This window comes from Ictidomys tridecemlineatus, chromosome 5 (genome assembly GCF_052094955.1).
Source record: "Ictidomys tridecemlineatus isolate mIctTri1 chromosome 5, mIctTri1.hap1, whole genome shotgun sequence".
NCBI lineage: Eukaryota > Metazoa > Chordata > Mammalia > Rodentia > Sciuridae > Ictidomys > Ictidomys tridecemlineatus.
The window spans coordinates 91,403,730-91,410,742 of record NC_135481.1 but is presented as its reverse complement, the minus strand read 5'-3'; the positions used below and the strand labels follow the sequence as shown (position 1 = coordinate 91,410,742).

Below are 7,013 nucleotides of genomic sequence, written 5' to 3'. Positions count from 1 at the left end.
CTCCTTTGTCTTCTGTACCTCCCACAAGTTCCCTTCATTTTCTAGTCTGTTGATGGCATTCACTCCTGTCTTATTGAGTCCATGTAGATTTACTTTGTTGTCTATCCTTAATTCTTTCAAGAAATATATATATATATATATGAAAAAATATATATTTTTTCACATGTTCTTCTCCTTTATAATTCTACTTCAGTTTCTCTATAGATGGACCTCTGTCAATCTTCCTTTTAGTTCAGTGTCTCCATAATTATGCATAATATACCAGTCTCTTCTGGCCATTGACAAGGGAACAGGGCTCTCACTTTCTGTACTTAAAAATGTGGTACTTGAGTGATTTTCTCATAGCCTTAAGAAATATCAAACTTGTTGACCTGAAACCAAGGAGGCTATCACTCTTTCTACTTGACAAGGAAAATTATAACCTTGATTAATTTGCATTGCTGATAGGCTAAAGATGTTATCCAGGATTATTCTTATCGAGTCACTCATCTAATTTAGCTTTTTTCCTTCAGCAACAAATAAAGAAATAATCTCTTTTCCTCACTCTCATGCTCACTTTCAGCAACAAGGGCCATGCTCACCTCAGGCCAAGGCTACTGATCTTGATCCCTCTCTCTGATTAATGGTTTTGCAAAAATAATATGAAATATCTCATCAATATTATAGAGTCTAGAATAGTGTTTTCTGTGACTAATTTTTCAGTTAGGCAAATTAGGGTTCCTTCTATTTTTCCAAAATCACCTTTTGTTTGTTTGTTTTAATTATTTAAATCATTAAATTTAAAAGTAGGAAAAATGATAGAGGTTCCTTTATCAATCCAAGGGCCTCCATAATGTTGGTTTGTTGTTACCAAACACACTAGCAAGAAGCATTATGGATTTGGTAAAATAATCACAATGTTATGTCTCTCTGCTAGAGCAACAAGGTGAGCTTCAATCTATGTTCAATTCAGAATCACAAATTTAGAATTTTCAAATATAACTACTCCAACTTCTATATCTGAAGGTTTAAATTCAATGAATAGAACAGTATATAGGCATGAAATTGCAATTTCCACTATCTGTTCAAATGTTCAATCAAATTTCCTCTTCACTTTTTTCCATGAAGTTGGTTGACCCTGTCTGTTTAACTCCTGCTGCAGTGGCTTGAAACCAATAGTGGTAACCTGTAGGACCACACTTGAACACCTGTGGTCCTTATTTTTTGTTTATACCAATTATAATCATATAACCACCACACAAGTCTCTTGTCTGCATTCTCTGCGTAGACTTTAAAAAGATAAGCAAGTCTTTTACACAGTATATCCATAGGAATCCCATATCCATATATGGATTTCCAATTATAAGCCTCAGAGCATGCCCCCTATACCTGGGATCTGCTATAGGCTGTCCTCCAGTCATCACTCAGCCAATGTTTTCAGTCACCTTGAGTCCAATAATTTGTCAGGTACTTTCTTCTGTGTGACAATTACTACATGGTCTTTCCCTCTGACAGCTATTCATGTAAGCCACCCTGAATGATATCTTAAAAGCATATTCCAATTGGTAAGACCAGCCCTCCAGTGAAAAAAGGCTAAGTTAGTCAAAACCAACACTGCAACTGTCAGACATGTTGGTGAAGCCACTACAAACCATCTCTGGGCCCCATTTATTCTCTCCTATTTTAATTTTTATGTACTGTAAGATTAAGTCCCATGTACTGAAGAAGGTGACATCATCACAGATTTTGAAAAGGACACGCACATTCCCTGGAAGTTGGCACATCACACCTTGACATGGGAAGGGCACAGCGGTCTAGATCCCCGGTCCCGCCTCTGGCCTCCAGAGGGCGATGTTCCACAAGGAGGCGTCAGTTCTCACTGAGCATCCTCTTCATCCACGGAGCCCCTCCTCCCTGCCCCTGGCTGATGCTTCCTTACTGATGTAGTTAAGGGACCTGTCGCTAGAACAAGGGACCAGAGAGCAACCAGACTGCTTAAAGGAAAGCCTCTTTCTAACCGTTTGTGAAACTTGTCCAAGCAAGGGACTCGTGCAGCGCCTCCTCTCCACTCTCCACTCAGTGCCCCAGAGGCTCAGCCACCGCGACCTTCCCACCCGCGGATCCCTGTAGCTTTCCCCCACCAGCCATGCTCCTGCTGCTCCTGCCGGTGCTCGAAATGGTTTTCACCCTGAGTGAGTACATGCCAGTTCCCTCTCCCCTCCCACCAAAGTGACCGTGTTTTGATTGGAACTGGAGCGTCTTCTCCACAGCCAGGTCTGCGCTGCTTTTCCTGACTCAGCATTAATGTTGCAGGAGGAAGCGGAGCCCAGTCAGTGACCCAGCCTGACCGCCACGTCCTGGTCTCTGAAGGAGCCCCTCTGCAGCTGAGGTGCAGCTACTCATCTTCTGTTCCTCCCTATCTCTTCTGGTACCAGCAACGCCCCAGCCAAGGCCCTCAGCTCCTCCTGAAGTACGCATCAGGGGCCACCCTGGTGACAGGCATCAATGGTTTCCAGGCTGAACTTAGGAAGAATGAAACCTCCTTCCACCTGAGGAAGCCCTCAGCCCATTGGAGCGACTCAGCTGAGTACTTCTGTGCTTTGAGTGACACAGTGCCTGGGGCTGCAGGGGGAGCTGAGCACAAACCTCCTGACACAGGAGACTTTCTGGGACACACAGGCTCAAGCTGGGGAGTTTCAGTTTCTGTGCAGCCCAAGATGGCAGGGTGGACTGAGCCCCTGAGAGTGTTTGTCACCTGAATAGTTGCCTCCATGTCTGTGTTCTGTCATCTTTAGACTGGCTGTGTCCCAGATGAAAATCTTATGATGAATTTTTTTAGGAGGGACCTCTGTCCCCATCAACTTCATTCCCCAACTCCCACCCCACACCTACACTCTGAAGAACACACATCATATCTATAAGGGCTCTGAAATTAAAAAAGAAACATCACCTTTATTTTAAAAACTCATTTCTAGCATCCACTATGATGATTAGCATTGCCTCGGGTGTTGATCAGACATGGATACTTGTTTGTGTTAGTAGGCAAACTGTGCAGCCTAGATTCTCATTTAGGACAACCTTTAGGGTATAGATTCTCAATCAGTGCACTATAGACTCTAAATCTAGATTGGAAGCTTAACTTCTTGCACATACATAATATCTCTGTGTGATATTGACATTTTAAAGTAATTTAAACAAATGTCTATATTTCTCATTTTGTATTACAGAGCCAATGATCAAATTAAACATAATTTTAATGAGATAGGAAAACTAAAATCCATACAGTTGTAATCTGTTGAAACAGTTATTCCAGTGATTTTCATATGAAAAATTTGAGACAATTATCCCATAAAAGGAAATCAAATAAAAGAGATGAAAGTACTGAAAAACCCTTAGTTATTCCCTTTTAAGAAGTTATTCTAATTCATGGTATAATATAAAAGTAAACACTTGAAAAACATTTTTATTCTTTCAAAGCACATTAACAACATTAATAGGAAGATAGACCTTCACTACCAAAGTTCACAGTATCAGACATTACATCAGTTCTCACAGGGATATCAAATGAAAGAAACCATTTTTATTTACTCTGAGACAATTATATAAAAATACAACATGTTTAAGAAATCTATATCTATGTCTATCTACATATATACACTTATGATTTCAAATTGCTTTTGTGTTTTGGTTCAAATGGTAGGATTAAAAAATGTAACATGAAAAGTCTATACATGCAGAAGTTAAGATTTTTTTATCTCAGCATTTCATAATTTATGAAATTACTGACAGAAATTATGAATCATTTTATTTCTTAAAAATATATGCAACTGCTGGACATGGTAATTGCACACCTGTAATCCCAGTGGCTTGGGAGGCTCAGGCAGGAGAATCTCAAGTTCAAAGTCAGCCTCAGCAACTTAGCGGGGCCCTGAACAACTTAACAAGACCCTGTCTCAAACAAAAATAAAAATAAAAGAAATTTTAAAATGGGCTGGGATGTGGGTCAATGGTTAAGAGAACCTGGGCTCAATTGATGGTCCCTAAATAAATAATAAATAGATAAGTAAAATGTACAATAACCTAAATCAACTTTTAAAAATGTGATTGAATTAATTAAGTTTTTTGTTGTTGTTGTTTTAATCACTGTTACCAAAATATCTGCCATGAGCAACTTAGGGGAGGAAAGATTTATTGTGTCTCATCATTTCAGAGGATTCAGCCCAGAGTCAACTGACTCCAATACTTTAGGGCTTGAGGTCAGGGCAGAACATCCTGGTGGAAGGACATGGCAGAGCAAAGCAACACAGCTCATTGAAACCAGGGAGTGGAGGCAGGGGAACTGGAGAGAAGAAAAACCCTTCTAGGGTATGCCCCCTGACCCACCACTGCAACTAGGTCCTGCATCCTAGAGTTCCCTTCACTTCCCCATAGTTCATTCAGCCATGATTGATTACTCCTTTGATGACTCAATCATTTTCTAAAAGCTCTACCTCTCCTTGCATGAGACAGGGGACATAACCATAACAGAGGAAGTGGGATTCTTGCCTTATTATAATTGTATCCCTAGAGCCATTAAAGCATGCATTTTCCAATCATGCATGTCCCAGCTACTTGAGAAGCTGAGATAGGAAGATTGCATGAGACTGGCCTGGGCTATACAGTGAGACCCCTCAACTTGTAAAAATGCCATTAATTGAACAAAAGAGGGTTAAAGTCTGTATTAAATATACTAGTCAGACTGGGCCTCCTCCTCTCCTGTTGCATCAAAGACTCAAGTTCCCCTTTGGTGTCTTTGGCTGCAGATATACTCGAGGTTCCTCTAAGTGTGTCACTTCTTCCAGCTTTACATTGTACCCATTTTAATTTAATTTAGAGTTTTTCTGACAGAACATTTGTCCCTTCATTATGTCTTTTATGATTGTTTATTTCACTCAGACTTACATTTTTCAGGGACATAATTTTTTTTAATTGTGGAAAGAACATTTAACATAGGTCTACTATATTTCAGCAAAATTGTAAGTCTACAATTCAGTATCATTATATAGAGGCACATACAGCAGATCTCTAGAAATTTATCATTGTGTGTAATTGAAACTTGGTATTCATAGACCAGTATCTCCCCATTCACACTCCCCTTATCTCCTGACAACCACTAGTCTATTCTCTGCTTCTATGACTATCATACCCAAGAATTAGACATTGCCAAGGCCAATGGCAAGAACTTTTACTGTGTTTTTTTTCCTAGAAGTCTTACATTTTTTAAGTCTTACATTTAAGTCTTAAGCCATTTTGAGTTGACTTTTGAGTATGGTAAAAGCTAAAGGTCCAATGTCATTCATTTGCAAGTGGATAATCCAGTTTTCCAAAGACAATTTGCTGAAGAGACTTTCCTTTCCTGTTGCATATTCTTGATGCCCTTGATAAAGATCAGTTGAGGGTATATACAGGGGTTATTTCTGAGCTTTCTGTTCTGGTCCATTGGTTTATATGTCTGTCTTAATGACAGTACTATTTTCTTTTAATTACTACAGCTTTGTAATATGTTCTGAAACCAGGAGGTATGAGACCTTCAGCTTTATTCTTTCTCCTTGTAATTCTTGGTCCTTTGTCATTCCATATGATTTTTCTTTTTGGTTCTGGGGATTGAACCCAGGGGCATATAACTACTGAGTCACCTCTCCCTTTTTAAATATTTTATTTAGACAGAGTCTTGCTGAATTGCTTAGAGCCTCACAAAGTTGCTGAGGCTGTATTTGAACTTGCCATGTTCAAAGATTACAAGCATGTGCCACTGCATCCAGCTTTCCATATGATTCTTAAGAATTAGATATTATTTTTTATTTATGTGTAAATTTTGATAGCAATTACATTGACTCTATAAATTGCTTTGGCATTTATGGATATTTTTAACAATGAAAAATCTTCCAAACCATTAACATCAGATATCTTTTCATGTACTTGTATCTTTTTAAATTTCTTTCATCACTGTTTTGTAGTTTTCAGTGTGCAAGTCTTTTATCTCTTCAGGTTTATTTGTAAATATTTCATGTTAATTTTTGAAGGTATTGGAAATAGGACTGTTTTTTAATTTCATTTTGGATAATTAATTGTTAATATAAAGAAATGTAATTGAGTTTTGTGTGTTGATTTTGTTTCCCACAAGTTAACAAATTTGACTATTTCAACAGTTTAAGGGCTTTAAAGGGATTTTTTTTACAAAGAAAATCATGTCATCTGCAAACAGATATAATTTAATTTCCTTTCTAACTTGGATTTTATTTATTTATTTATTTATTTATTTATTATTTATTTATTTATTTTTGCCTAAATGCTCCAAGGAGATCTTCCAGCACTGTGTTGAATAAGAGTGATGAGACTAGGGGTTCTTACCTTGTTTCTGATCTTAGAGAAGAAGCTTTCGGCTTTTCACATAAGTGTGATATTAGCTGTGGCTTTTGATATATGACCTTTATCATGCTGAGGTTATTTCCTGAATCTTGGTGACAATTTGGTTGAGAGTTAGTAGCAGTTAGGTGAGTTCCTGAAGTGTCACATACCAGAACAGGGGGAATTTCTCATATTCATCTGCAAGGAAGGTCTGTAATTGAGATGGCCTAAATAGTGATGACTGTCCTAGCAGAACTGAGAACAGGAATCAGCGAGGGCCATGGTAAAGCTGGAATCCCCAGTAAAAACACTGACACTAGTTATTTACACCTTTGAATTTTTAACTAAAAATCTAATATATGAGTCCTATTCTGGCTCCAAAACTATGCCAGTGATTTCTATATTCTCTCATACCTCTTCTGAGATTAGAAAAACAGGATGAGAAGAAGAGAAGGAGATGAGAAGAAATGGGAGAAAACAATTAAAATATTGAGGGACAGGAGAAAAGAAAGAAAAAGAAAGGGAGATAAAAAAGAGGACACACTTAATTGATTTGAAATATCGTCTGTGCCTCACAACTCAAAAGAGTTTCAGTTCTGTAAGTTAAAATTCCTGGAGACTCATCACACCACAACGTGAAAATATTT

The 7,013-nt window shown here is 38.1% G+C and overlaps 1 pseudogene; it reads right to left on the bottom strand.

Annotated features, from left to right (window-relative positions):
* Positions 1 to 871: 871 nt before the first annotated feature.
* On the bottom strand, positions 872 to 1,610 carry LOC101964503 (proteasome subunit alpha type-6 pseudogene; annotated as a pseudogene).
* Positions 1,611 to 7,013: the final 5,403 nt, after the last annotated feature.